This window comes from Mustelus asterias, chromosome 14 (assembly GCF_964213995.1).
Source record: "Mustelus asterias chromosome 14, sMusAst1.hap1.1, whole genome shotgun sequence".
Classification (NCBI taxonomy): Eukaryota; Metazoa; Chordata; class Chondrichthyes; order Carcharhiniformes; family Triakidae; genus Mustelus; species Mustelus asterias.
In genome coordinates this window covers 78,453,796-78,467,467 of record NC_135814.1, presented here as the reverse complement: position 1 = coordinate 78,467,467, position 13,672 = coordinate 78,453,796, and the positions used below count along the sequence as shown (strand labels likewise).

At 54.5% G+C, this 13,672-nt stretch overlaps 1 protein-coding gene across 1 annotated transcript in view; it reads left to right on the top strand.

The window, feature by feature from the left end:
• Positions 1-13,672, top strand: part of LOC144503791 (dynein regulatory complex protein 11-like) — a 531,388-nt gene that overhangs the window by 396,034 nt on the left and 121,682 nt on the right. The gene's annotated exons all lie outside the window — the stretch shown is intronic.

Sequence of the window (13,672 nt, the reverse complement as noted above, 5' to 3'; positions counted from 1 at the left end):
CATTATCAGTAACCCCCACAGCTTGCCCCTGGTCTTGCATAATCTCACCAGCTGTTCTGTCTGGAGACAATACACATCTCTTTAACCTGTGTTTAATGTTCCCTCCACCCACATTATCTGTACCTTTTAAGACCTGGCTGGCTGTAGAGATTTGCATTCTAATTAGTATTCTGTAACTTGATTTCTGTGTCTGTGCATTGTTGGAGAACAGAGACCACTCCATCTGACGAAGGAGCAGCGCTCCGAAAGCTTATGGTATTTGCTACCAAATAAACCTGTTGGACTTTAACCTGGTGTTGTGAGACTTCTTACTGTACCTGGCTCAGAACCAGGTGAATCCTCACCTCCAGCGGACTTCTGCATGCCTGAGCTCTCGGATGTTCCCGCCTCCACCCAATGCGCATCAGCGGCTGTGACGTGCTCACTAGTAAGTGACCCAGAAGCCTCACCACTAACATGCCCCACTATCTTGATACTCTGTTGGTGGTTTGTGTTGTTGTGCCGATTCACTAGTGCTGTCCTCAGTGGATTCCTCATGGCTTCCCTCCGAGCTGTCATCTGAGGTGTCCTGGGGAGCCTCAGCAGGAGCAGCGAGGGGTGGAGGGCGGCGACACCAGAAGAGTCTGGGGCATCAGGATCATCCTCTGTAAGAAAGCAATGGTGAAAGGGAGGGAAAATAGCTTACTCAGCATGGCACTTACTTCAAAGAACACCTCAGGAATAGGGTTCAGCAGTTGTTCACTTGCATGCTGGACACTGACCTGGCAGTCGATGAACATTCTCAGCTCCATCTCCCCTGGCAGCTCCAGGGTGCGCTGCTCAAAACCCATGAGCAGGTGCAACTTGGGGACACCACAACAAGGCTTCTCCCACTTCCTACTATTATGTGAGAATCTCTCCTGTGGGGTCACAAAGGAGATTGAAAGCACAATGTATGGAAGGGCATGGAGTGCAATGTATGGCGGGGCTGTGGGCGCTCGGGTGGGCCGTTTCGGGTAATGCCTCTTCATTGTGGGGTGCTGATTGGGGATGTGCCATGGGTTGGAAGCATGTGCTGGGGGGTGGGGCTGGGTGGTGGAAGCCCTTGGGGTGTCTGCACTCTGTGGGTGAAAAACAGCAGTGAAGCCAGAGCTCTATGTGAAAGGCAGCAGTGAGGCCAGTGCTCTGTGGGTGAAGAGCAGCAGTGAGCTCCGCGCACTGTGTGCAAGTGGCTTCAGTGAGGCCAGCGCACTGTGTCAATGGCAGCAGTGAGGCCAGCGCTCTGTCTGAAAGGTAGCAGTAAGGCCAGTGCACTGAGTGAAAGGCAGCAGTGCAGCCAGCGCGCAGTGTGTGAAAGGCAGCAGTGCGGCCAGCGCGCAATGTGTGAAAGGCAGCAGTGCGGCCAGCGCGCAGTGTGTGAAAGGCAACACCGAGGCTAATCCTCTGTGTGAAAGGCAGCAGTGAGCCCGATGCTCTGTGTGAAAGGCAGCAGTGAGCCCGATGCTCTGTGTGAAAGGCAGCAGTGAGCCCGATGCTCTGTGTGAAAGGCAGCAGTGAGGCCAGTGCTCTGTGTGAATGACATCAGTGAGGCCAGTGCTCTGTGTGAAAGGCAGCAGTGCGGCCAACGCTCTGTGTGAAAGGCAGCAGTGAGGCCAGCGCTCTGTGTGAAAGGCAGCAGTGCGGCCAACGCTCTGTGTGAAAGGCAGCAGTGAGGCCAACGCTCTGTGTGAAAGGCAGCAGTGCGGCCAACGCTCTGTGTGAAAGGCAGCAGTGAGGCCAGCGCTCTGTGTGAAAGGTATCAGTGAGGATAGCGCTCTGTGTGAGAGGCAGCACTGAGGCCGGCGCTCTGTGTGAAACAAAGAACAGTACAGCACCAGAAACAGGCCCTTCGGCCCTCCAAGCCTGTGCCGCTCCTTGGTCCAACTAGACCAATTGTTTGTATCCCTCCATTCCCAGGCTGCTCGTGACTATCCAGGTAAGTCTTAAACGATGTCAGCGTGCCTGCCTCCACCACCCTACGTGGCAGCGCATTCCAGGCCCTTGATGCACTATCAATTACGACACAAAGACTCCTGTGAGTGAGGGAAACTAATAGGCTTTTATTCACAGAGAACAGGAGCACACCCTTGTAGCTGACCTGGTCTAGACTGACGCGAGGAGGAGGGACCATTACCTTTATACCCCACTTTGGTTGGAAAGGGAGGGGTCTCAGGTGGAAAGGGAGGAGTCTCGGGCCAGGTGCAGCATAGGTGTGTCCAGGCACATACATGTAGTAACAGTGGTTCACCACAGCCCTCACCACCCTCTGTGTAAAAAAAACATCCCTCTAATATCTGAGTTATACTTCGCCCCTCCCACCTTGAGCCCGTGACCCCTCGTGATCGTCACTTCTGATCTGAAAAAAGCTTCCCACCGTTCACCAATCTATCCCCTTCATAATATTGTACACCTCTATTAGATCTCCCCTCATTCTCCGTCTTTCCAGGGAGAACAACCCCAGTTTACCCAATCTCTCCTCATAGCTAAGACCCTCCATACCAGGCAACATCCTGGTAAACCTTCTCTGCACTCTCTCTAATGCCTCCACGTCCTTCTGGTAGTGCGGCGACCAGAACTGGACGCAGTACTCCAAATGTGGCCGAACCAGCGTTCTATACAGCTGCATCATCAGACTCCAGCTTTTATACTCTATACCCCGTCCTATAAAGGCAAGCATACCATAGTCCAAAGATGTGCGGGTTAGGTTGATTGGCCAGGTTAAAAATTGCCCCTTAGAGTCCTGTGATGTGTAGGTTAGTGGGATTAGCGGGTAAATATGTGGGGGTAGGGCCTGGGTGGGATTGTGGTCGGTGCAGACTCGATGGGCCGAATGGCCTCCTTCTGCACTGTAGGGTTTCTATGGTATATGCCTTCTTCACCACCTTCTCCACCTGTGTTGCCACCTTCAAGGATTTGTGGACAGAAACAGGGTGCTAGAAAGTGTGTGAGAGGCAGCACACCCACGTCCCTCTGTGTTTCTATACTCTTGATGGCTCTGCCATTTATTGTATAACTCCTCCCTACATTAATTCTTCCAAAATGCATCACTTTGCATTTATCTGGATTAAATTCCATCTTCCACCTCTCCGCCCAATTTTCCAGCCTATCTATATCCTGCTGTATTGCCCGACAATGCTCATCGCTACCCGCAAGTCCAGCCATCTTTGTGTCATCCGCAAACTTGCTGATTACACCAGTTACACCTTCTTCCAAATCATTTATATATATCACAAATAGCAGAGGTCCCAGTACAGAGCCCTGCGGAACACCACTGGTCACAGACCTCCAGCCGGAAAGGCAACACTGAGGCCACCGCTCTGCATGAAAGGCAGCAGTGAGGTCAGCTCTCTGTGAAAAGGAGCAGTGAGGTCAGTGCACTGAGTGAAAAGCATCAGTGCGGCCAGCACGCAGTGTGTGAAAGGCAGCACTGAGGCCCATTCTCTGTGTGAAAGGCAGCAGTGAAGCCAATCGTCTGTGTGAAAGGCAGCAGTGAGGCCGGTGCTCTGTGTGACAAGCAGCAGTGAGGCCGGCGCCCGGTGGTGAAGAGCAGCGGTGAGCCCCGTGCACTGTGTGTCAATGGCAGCAGTGGGGCCAGCACTCTGAGCCAAAGACAGCAGTGAGGCCGGTGCTCTGTGTGAAAGGCAGCAATGAGCCTCGCGCGCTGTGTGAATGGCAGCAGTGAGGCCAGTGCACTGCAGGTGAAAGGCAGCAGTGAGGCCATCGCTCTGTCTGAAAGGCAGCAGTGAGGCCAGTGCTCTATGTGAAAGGCAGCAGTGAGGCCAGTGCTCTGTGTGAAAGGCAGCAGTGAGGCCAGTGCTCTGTGTGAAAGGCAGCAGTGAGGCCAGTGCTCTGTGTGAAAGTCAGCAGTTAGGCCAGTGCTCAGCCAAAGGCAGCAGTGAGGCCAGCGCAGTGTGTGAAAGGCAGCAGTGTGGTCAGTGCATTGTGAGAATGGCAGCACCGAGGCCAGTGCTCTGTGAGAATGGCAGCACTGAGGCCTGCGCTCTTTGTAAAATGATGTGGAGATGCTGGCGTTGGACTGGGGTAAGCACAGTAAGAAGTCTCACAACACCAGGTTAAAGTCCAACAGGTTTATTTGGTAGCAAATACCATAAGCTTTCGGAGCGCTGCCCCTTCGTCAGATGGAGTGAAAATCTGTTCTCCAACAGTGCACAGAGACACAACATCAAGTTACAGAATACTAATTAGAATGCAAATCTCTACAGCCAGCCAGATCTTAAAGGTACAGATAATGTGGGTGGAGGGAACATTAAACACAGGTTAAAGAGATGTGTATTGTCTCCAGACAGAACAGCTAGTAAGATTCTGCAAGATCAGGAGGCAAGCTTTGGGGGTTACTGATAATGTGACATCCAGACACACGGAACAGCCAAGGGGACAAAATTCGCACCTCAATATGCCAACATCTTCATGCACTTCTTCACCGCACAGGACCTTCAACCGATGCTATATACTAGATACATCGATGACATTTTCTTCCTTTGGACACATGGTCAACAGTCACTGAAACAACTATATGATGACATCAACAAGTTCCATCCCACCATCAGACTCACCATGGACTACTCTCCGGAATCGGTTGCATTCTTGGACACACGCATCTCCATTAAGGACGGTCACCTCAGCACCTCACTGTACCGCAAACCCACGGATAACCTCATGATGCTCCACTTCTCCAGCTTCCACCCTAAACACGTAAAAGAAGCCATCCCCTACGGACAAGCCCTCCGAATACACAGGATCTGCTCGGATGAGGAGGATCGCAACAGACACCTCCAGACGCTGAAAGATGCCCTCATAAGAACAGTATATGGCGCTCGACTCATCGATCAACAGTTCTGACGCGCCACAGCGAAAAACCGCATTCTGTAACTTGATGTTGTGTCTCTGTGCACTGTTGGAGAACAGATTTTCACTCCATCTGACGAAGGGGCAGCGCTCTGAAAGCTTATGGTATTTGCTACCAAATAAACCTGTTGGACTTTAACCTGGTGTTGTGAGACTTCTTACTGCGCTCTTTGTAAAAGGCAGCAGTGAGGCCGGCGCTCTTTAGGAAAGGCAGCAGTGAGGCCAGCGCTCTGTGTGAAAGGCAGCAGTGAGGCCGGCGCTCTGTGTGAAAGGCAGCAGTGAGGCCAGCGCTCTGTGTGAAAGGCAGCAGTGAGGTCAGCGCTCTGTGTGAAAGGCAGCAGTGAGGTCAGCGCTCTTTAGGAAAGGCAGCAGTGAGGCCAGCGCTCTGTGTGAAAGGCAGCAGTGAGGCCGGCGCTCTGTGTGAAAGGCAGCAGTGAGGCCGGCGCTCTTTAGGAAAGGCAGCAGTGAGGCCAGCGCTCTGTGTGAAAGGCAGCAGTGAGGCCGGCGCTCTGTGTGAAAGGCAGCAGTGAGGCCAGCGCTCTGTGTGAAAGGCAGCAGTGAGGTCAGCGCTCTGTGTGAAAGGCAGCAGTGAGGTCAGCGCTCTGTGTGAAAGGCAGCAGTGAGGTCAGCGCTCTGTGTGAAAGGCAGCAGTGAGGTCAGCGCTCTGTGTGAAAGGCAGCAGTGAGACCAGCGCTCTGTGTGAAAGGCAGCAGTGAGGTCAGCGCTCTGCGTGAAAGGCAGCAGTGAAGCCGGCGCTCTTTAGGAAAGTCAGCACTGAGACCAGCGCTCTGTCTGAAAGGCAGCAGTGAAGCCGGCGCTCTGCGTGAAAGGCAGCAGTGTGGCCAGTGCTCTGTGTGAAATGCAGCAGTGAGGCCAGTGCTCTGTGTGAAATGCAGCAGTGAAGCCGGCGCTCTGCGTGAAAGGCAGCAGTGAGACCAGCGCGCAGTGTGAAAGGGAGCAGTGAGGCCAGTGCTCTGTGTGAAAGGCAGCAATGAGGGCAGCGCTCTGTGTGAAAGGCAGCAATGAGGGCAGCGCTCTGTGTGAAAGGCAGCAATGAGGGCAGCGCTCTGTGTGAAAAGCGGCAGTGAGGCCAGCGCACTTGGGTGAATCGTGGCAGTGAGGCCAGCGCGCTGTGTGAAAAGCGGCAGTGAGGCCAGCGCACTTTGTGTGAAAGGCAGTCGTGTGGTGCGTGCGCTCTGTGGGTGAACAGCAGCAGTGAGGCTAACGCTGTGTGGGTGAAAGGCAGCAGTTAGGCCAGTGCGCTGTGTGAAAGGGAGCAGTGACGTCAGCACATTTGTTTGAAAGGCAGCAGTGAGGCCGGAGCACCGGATGAACGGCAGCAGTGCAGCTAGCGCTAAGTGAGTGACAGACAGCAGTGATGCCAGCGCATTGTGGGTAAAATGCAGCAGTGAGTCCAGCGCTCTGTGTGAAAGGCAGCAGTGCGGCCAGTCCTCTGTGGATGAAGTGCAGCATTGAGGCCAGCGCACTGTGGGTGAAAGTCAGCAGTGATGCCAGCGCTCTGTGTGAAAAACGGCAGTGAGCCCAGCGTACTGTGGGTGAAATGCTGCATTGGGGCCAGCACACTGTGCGCGAATGGCAGCAGTGTGGCCGCGCTGTGTGGGTGAAAGGCAGCAGTTAGGCCAGTGCACTGTGCAAAAGGCAGCAGTGAGGCTAGCACTGTGTGGGTGAAAGGGAGCAGTGAGGCTAGCACTGTGTGGGTGAAAGGGAGCAGTGAGGCCAGCACATTGTGGGTGAAAGGCAGCAGTTAGGCCAGTGCACTGTGCAAAAGGCAGCAGTGTGGCCGCGCTGTGTGGGTGAAAGGCAGCAGTTAGGCCAGTGCACTGTGCAAAAGGCAGCAGTGAGGCTAGCACTGTGTGGGTGAAAGGGAGCAGTGAGGCCAGCACTGTGTGGGTGAAAGGGAGCAGTGAGGCTAGCACTGTGTGGGTGAAAGGGAGCAGTGAGGCTAGCGCATTGTGGGTGAAAGGCAGCAGTGAGGCCAGCGCTCTGTGAGTGAAAGGGATCAGTGCGGCCAGTGCACTGTGGATGAATGGGAGCAGTGAGACCAGAACTCTGTGAAAGGCAGGAGTGAGGCGAGCGCTCTTTGGGTGAGACAGCAGTGAGCCCTGTGCTCTGGAGGTGAAAAGCAGCCATGAGGCCAATGGTCTGTAAGTGAAAGGCCAGAGTAAGGCCAGCTGTCTGTGGGTGAAGTGGAGCAGTGAGGCCAGTGCTCTGTGTGAATGGCATCAGCGAGGTCAGTGCTCTGTGGATGAAAGGCAACAGCGTGGCCAGTGCTGTGTGTGAAAGGCAGCAGTGAGGACACGCTCTGTGAGAAAAGGAGCAGTGAGGCCCGTGAACTGAGTGAAAGACATCAGTGAGGCTAGCGCACTGTGGATGAAAGGCAGCAGTGAGGCCCACGTTCTGTGTGAAAGGCAGCAGCAAGACCAGCGCATTGTGGGTGAATGGCAGCATTGAGGCCAAGGCACTGTGTATGAAAGGCAGCAGTGAGGCCAGTGTCAATGTTGTGTGAAATGCAGCCGTGTGGCCAGCGCTCTGTGGGTGACAGGCCACATTGAGGTCAGTGCTCAGTGGGTGAATGGCAGCAGTGAGACCAGCGCACAGTGGGTGAACAGCAGCAGTGCAGCGAGTGCTCAGTGAGTGAAAGGCAACAGTGATGCCCGTGCCCTGTGTGAAAGGCAGCAGTGAGCCCAGCGCACTGTGGGTGAAAGGCAGCAGTGAGGCCAGCGTACTGTGGGTGAAAGGCAGCAGTGAGCCCAGCGCACTGTGGGTGAAAGGCAGCAGTGAGCCCAGCGCACTGTGTGTGAAAGGCAGCAGTGAGCCCAGCGTACTGTGGGTGAAAGGCAGCAGTGAGGCCAGCGTACTGTGGGTGAATGGCAGCAGTGAGCCCAGCGCACTGTGGGTGAAAGGCAGCAGTGAGCCCAGCGCACTGTGTGTGAAAGGCAGCAGTGAGCCCAGCTCACTGTGGGTGAATGGCAGCAGTGAGGCCAGCGTACTGTGGGTGAATGGCAGCAGTGAGGCCAGCGTACTGTGGGTGAATGGCAGCAGTGAGGCCAGCGTACTGTGGGTGAATGGCAGCAGTGAGCCCAGCGCACTGTGCCTGAAAGGGAGCAGTGAGCCCAGCAACGCTATGGTTGAAAGGCAGCAGTGCGGCCAGTGCTCTGTGGGTGAAATGCAGCCGTGAGGCTAACACTCTGTGGGTGACAGGCCGTATTGAGGCCAGCGCTCAGTGGATGAAAGGCTGCACTGTGGCCACCGTCAGTGTGAAAAGCAGCAGTGATGCTAGCGGTCTGAGGGTGAAAGGCAGCAGGGCAGCCAGTGCTCTGTGTGAAAGGCAGCAATTAGGCCAGCGCATTGCGTGTGAAATGCAGCATTGAGGCCAGCCCATTGTGCGTAAATGGCAGCTGTGAGGCTGGGCTCTGTGGGTTAAAGGCAGCATTGATGCTAGCGCTTTGTGAGTGAATGGCAGCAGTGAGGCCAGTGCTCTGTGCGAATGGCAGCAGTGAGGCCAGCGCACTGTGGGTGAAAGGCAGCTGTGCAGCCAGCACTGTGTGGGTGAAAGTGAGCAGTGAGGCCAGCACACTGTGGATGAAAGGCAGAAGTACGGCCAGCGCTGTTTGTGAAAGGCAGCACTGTGGTGTGCGCTCTGTGTGAAAGGCAGAGTGAGGCCATTGCGCTGTGTGAAAAGCAGCCATGATGCCAGCGCTCTGTGGGTGAAAGGCAGTATTGAGGCCAGCACATTGTGCGTGAATGGCAGCTGTGAGCCCAGTGCACTGTGGGTAAAATGCAGCAGTGAGTCCAGCGCTCTGTGTGAAAGGCAGCAGTGCGGCCAGTCCTCTGTGGATGAAGTGCAGCATTGAGGCCAGCGCACTGTGGGTGAAAGTCAGCAGTGATGCCAGCGCTCTGTGTGAAAAACAGCAGTGAGCCCAGCGTACTGTGGGTGAAATGCTGCATTGGGGCCAGCACACTGTGCGCGAATGGCAGCAGTGTGGCCGCGCTGTGTGGGTGAAAGGCAGCAGTTAGGCCAGTGCACTGTGCAAAAGGCAGCAGTGAGGCTAGCACTGTGTGGGTGAAAGGGAGCAGTGAGGCCAGCACTGTGTGGGTGAAAGGGAGCAGTGAGGCCAGCACATTGTGGGTGAAAAGCAGCAGTGAGGCCAGCTCTCTGCCTAAATGGCAGCAGTGAGGCCAGCTCTCTGCCTAAATGGCAGCAGTGAGGCCAGCTCTCTGCCTAAATGGCAGCAGTGAGGCCAGCTCTCTGCCTAAATGGCAGCAGTGAGGCCAGCGCTCTGTGGATGAAAGGCAGAAGTGAGGCCAGCGCTCTTTGGGTGAAAGGCAGGAGTGAGGCCAGCACACTGTGCATGAAAGGCAGTAGTGGGGCCAGCTCTCTGTGCCTAAATGGCAGCAATGATGTCAGCGCTCTGTGGGTGAAAGGCAGCAGTGAGGCCAGCGCGCTGTGTGAAAGGCAGCACACTGTGGGTGAAAGGCAGTGTGGTAAACCACTGTTAGATTATTGCCTATGTGTGTGTGTGACATGCCTGGACATGCCCCTGCCGGCCCAGCCTGGGACTCCTCCCCCCCGGTCCAGGTATAAAGGTGACTGCTCCCCACCCCCCTGCCTCAGTCTCTAGACCGGTTCATCGGCATGGATGTGCTCCAAGTCTTTTGCTAATAAAAGCCTATTTGTTCTTGCATACAAACTAGTCTTTGCTTGATTGATAGTGCATCAATTTTATTAGCAAAAAGTTTTGGGATGGAGCAGATACTAAAACCCGATAGATTAGAATTGGACCCTCAAGCTGTAGGAGCCTCTCACAGCTTCGATCACTGGCTGCGCTGTTTCGAAACTTTCCTCACCGTCTCCGTCCCCGTCGTCCGGACCGAAACCGACAAGTTACACGTGCTCCACGCCCGGGTAAGCGATCAAGTATTCTCGATGATTAGAGACGCTGAAACTTACAAGGATGCGATCGAACTTCTAAAAGGCCAGTACAACAAACAGTCTAATGAAATCTACGCCAGACATCTTCTGGCTACTCGCAGACAACAGCCAGGAGAATCGGGCGACCAATTCCTGCGTGCGTTGCGAGCATTTGGCAGGGCCTGCAACTGCAAGGCTGTAACAGCCGCCCAAAACACTGAGGACTTAATCAGAGATGCCTATGTCACGTGTATCAGGTCAAACTATATCCGACAACGACTGTTGGAACAGGGTGGGCTGGACCTACAAAAGACTGTGGCGCTTGCCGACTCGTTAGAGGTGGCCTTCCGTAATCTCGAGGCCTACACCCCCGTCACCACCTCTGTACTCGGGAGGGCCGCAGGCCTACGCCAAGCCACGTCCCACCAATGACCCGACCGCTGCGGCAGTCTCCAGAGGCCCGAAGTGGTACTTCTGCGGCCTGGGGAAGCATCCCCGACAACGCTGCCCGGCGAAGGATGCAATCTGCTCCGGGTGTGGAAAGAAGGGCCGTTACGTGAAGGTATGCAGGGCGAAATCGACCTTCAAGCCCAGTAACGCTGCGTGCGACCCACGGGGGCCGCCATCTTGGGCGCCGGTAGCAACGTGCGAGCCACCATCTTGGACGCCATCAGCCACGTGTGAGCCATGCGGGCCGCCACCTTGGACGCCGTCAGCCGTGTCGCAAAATCCAACGGTGGCTTCGATTCCGCTGGACCAATCCAGGCCTCACCAACTCGCCAGGTCCATGATGGACATCGAGGTAAATGGTCGCACTACAAACTGTTTATTTGACTGTGGGAGTACGGAGAGCTTTATTCACCCTAACACAGTGAGTCGCTACGCCCTTTCAGGACTGCCAGTGAAGCAAACGATCTCCATGGCTTCAAAGTCCCACTCGGTGGATGTCCTCGGGTACTGTGTGGCGACCCTGACTGTACGGGGCACAGTGTACAAAGATTTCAGGCTCCTCGTGCTGCCACAACTCTGCGCTGCCGTACTACTGGGGCTAGATTTCCTGTGTCACCTTAAGAGCGTCACCATGGAGTATAATGGGCCTTTTCCCCCGCTCTCCGTTTGCAATCAGCAGTTCTTAGATCGCCCACCGCGCACCACCTGCAGCCTCTCGACCCTTAAAGTCGCCACTCCCTCACTGTTTGAAAATCTCACCCCCGACTGCAAGCCCATCGCCACCAAGAGCAGACGGTACAGTGCTGGAGACAGAGTTTTTATCAGGTCCGAAGTACAACAGCTCCTAGGGGAGGGGATCATTGAGGCCAGTACCAGCCCCTGGAGAGCCCAAGTAGTAGTTGTTAAGACTGGGGAGAAACATCGCATGGTCATTGACTACAGTCAGACCATTAACCGATACACGCAGCTGGACGCGTACCCCCTTCCCCGCATATCTGACATGGTTAATCAGATTGCGCAATATTGGGTGTTCTCCACCATCTGCATACCACCAGCTCCCTATCCGCCTGGAAGACCGCCAATATACTGCCTTCGAGGCAGATGGCCGCCTCTATCACTTCCTTAGGGTCCCCTTCGGCGTCACCAACGGGTTCTCGGTTTTCCAGCGTGAAATGGACCGAATGGTAGACCAGAACGGGCTGCGGGCCACCTTCCCATACCTGGATAACGTCACCATCTGCGGCCATGATCAGCAGGACCACGACGCCAACCTCCACAAATTCCCCCACACCGCCACACTCCTAAATCTGACCTATAATAAGGAGAAGTGCGTATTCCGCACACACCGCCTCGCCATTCTTGGTTGTGTTGTGGAAAACGGTGTCATCGGTCCCGATCCTGACCGCATGCGTCCCCTCCTGGAACTCCCCCTCCCCACCAGCCTCAAAGCACTGATGAGATGCCTGGGCTTCTTCTCGTATTACGCCCAGTGGGTCCTCAATTATGCGGATAAAGCCCGTACGCTCATCAAATCCACCTCTTTTCCCCTGACGGCAGAGGCCCGCCTGGCCTTCGACCGCATCAAAGCAGACATTGCGAAGGCCACGATGCACGCTGGAGATGAATCCATTCCGTTCCAGGTGGAGAGCGATGCGTCTGACTTCGCCCTAGCCGCCACCCTTAACCAAAGAACAGTACAGCACAGGAAACAGGCCCTTCGGCCCTCCAGGCCTGTGCCGCTCCTTGGTCCAACTAGACCAATCGTTTGTATCCCTCCATTCCCAGGCTGCTCATGTGACTATCCAGGTAAGTCTTAAACGATGTCAGCGTGTCTGCCTCCACCACCCTACTTGGCAGCGCATTCCAGGCCCCCACCACCCTCTGTGTAAAAAACGTCCCTCTGATATCTGAGTTATACTTCGCCCCTCTCACCTTGAGCCCGTGACCCCTCGTGATCGTCACCTCCGACCTGGGAAAAAGCTTCCCACTGTTCACCCTATCTATACCCTTCATAATCTTGTACACCTCTATTAGATCTCCCCTCATTCTCCGTCTTTCCAGGGAGAACAACCCCAGTCTACCCAATCTCTCCTCATAGCTAAGACCCTCCATACCAGGCAACATCCTGGTAAACCTTCTCTGCACTCTCTCTAACGCCTCCACGTCCTTCTGGTAGTGCGGCGACCAGAACTGGACGCAGTACTCCAAATGTGGCCTAACCAGCGTTCTATACAGCTGCATCATCAGACTCCAGCTTTTATACTCTATACCCCGTCCTATAAAGGCAAGCATACCATATGCCTTCTTCACCACCTTCTCCACCTGTGTTGCCACCTTCAAGGTCCCTCTGTGTTTCTATACTCCTGATGACTCTGCCATTTATTGTATAACTCCTCCCTACATTATTTCTTCCAAAATGCATCACTTCGCATTTATCCGGATTAAACTCCATCTGCCACCTCTCCGCCCAATTTTCCAGCCTATCTATATCCTGCTGTATTGCCCGACAATGCTCTTCGCTATCCGCAAGTCCAGCCATCTTCGTGTCATCCGCAAACTTGCTGATTACACCAGTTACACCTTCTTCCAAATCATTTATATATATCACAAACCAGGCGGACAGACCCATGGCCTTCTTCTCACGAACCCTCCAAGGCCCTGAAATTCGACACTCCTCTGTCGAGAAGGAGGCCCAAGCCATATTGGAAGCTGTACGGCACTGACACCACTACTTAGCTGGTAAACGATTCACCCTACTCATGGACCAAGGGTCAATTGCATTCATGTTTAATAACACGCAGTGGGGCAAGATCAAAAATGATAAAATATTGAGGTGGAGAATCGAGCTTTCCACCTACAATTACGACATCTTATACTAGCCCGGGAAGCTCAATGAGCCCCCAGAAGCCCTGTCCCGGGGAATATGTGCCAGTGCATAAATAGGCCAATTGCAGACTCTCCGCAACGACCTCTGCCACCCGGGGGTCACCAGGTTTTTTCACTTCATTGAAGCCTGTAACCTGCCCTACTCCATTGAGGAAGTCAGGTCTATAACCAGACACTGCCAGGTCTGCGCAGAGTGCAAGCCGCACTTCTATCGGCCAGACAGAGCACACCTCATAAAGGCCACCCGCCCTTTCGAACGCCTAAGCGCTGACTTCAAAGGCCCCCTCCCCTCTTCTGACCGCAACATATACTTCCTCAACATCATTGACGAATATTCACGTTTCCCCTTCGCTATTCCCTGCCCGGATATGACCTCGGCCACGGTCGTCAGGGCCCTGCACAGCCTCTTCACCCTATTCAGTTTCCCTAGCTATATCCATAGCGACCGGGGATCCTCCTTTATGAGTGATGAGCTGCGACAGTACCTGCTCTCCAAGGGCATAGCCTCGAGTAGGACCA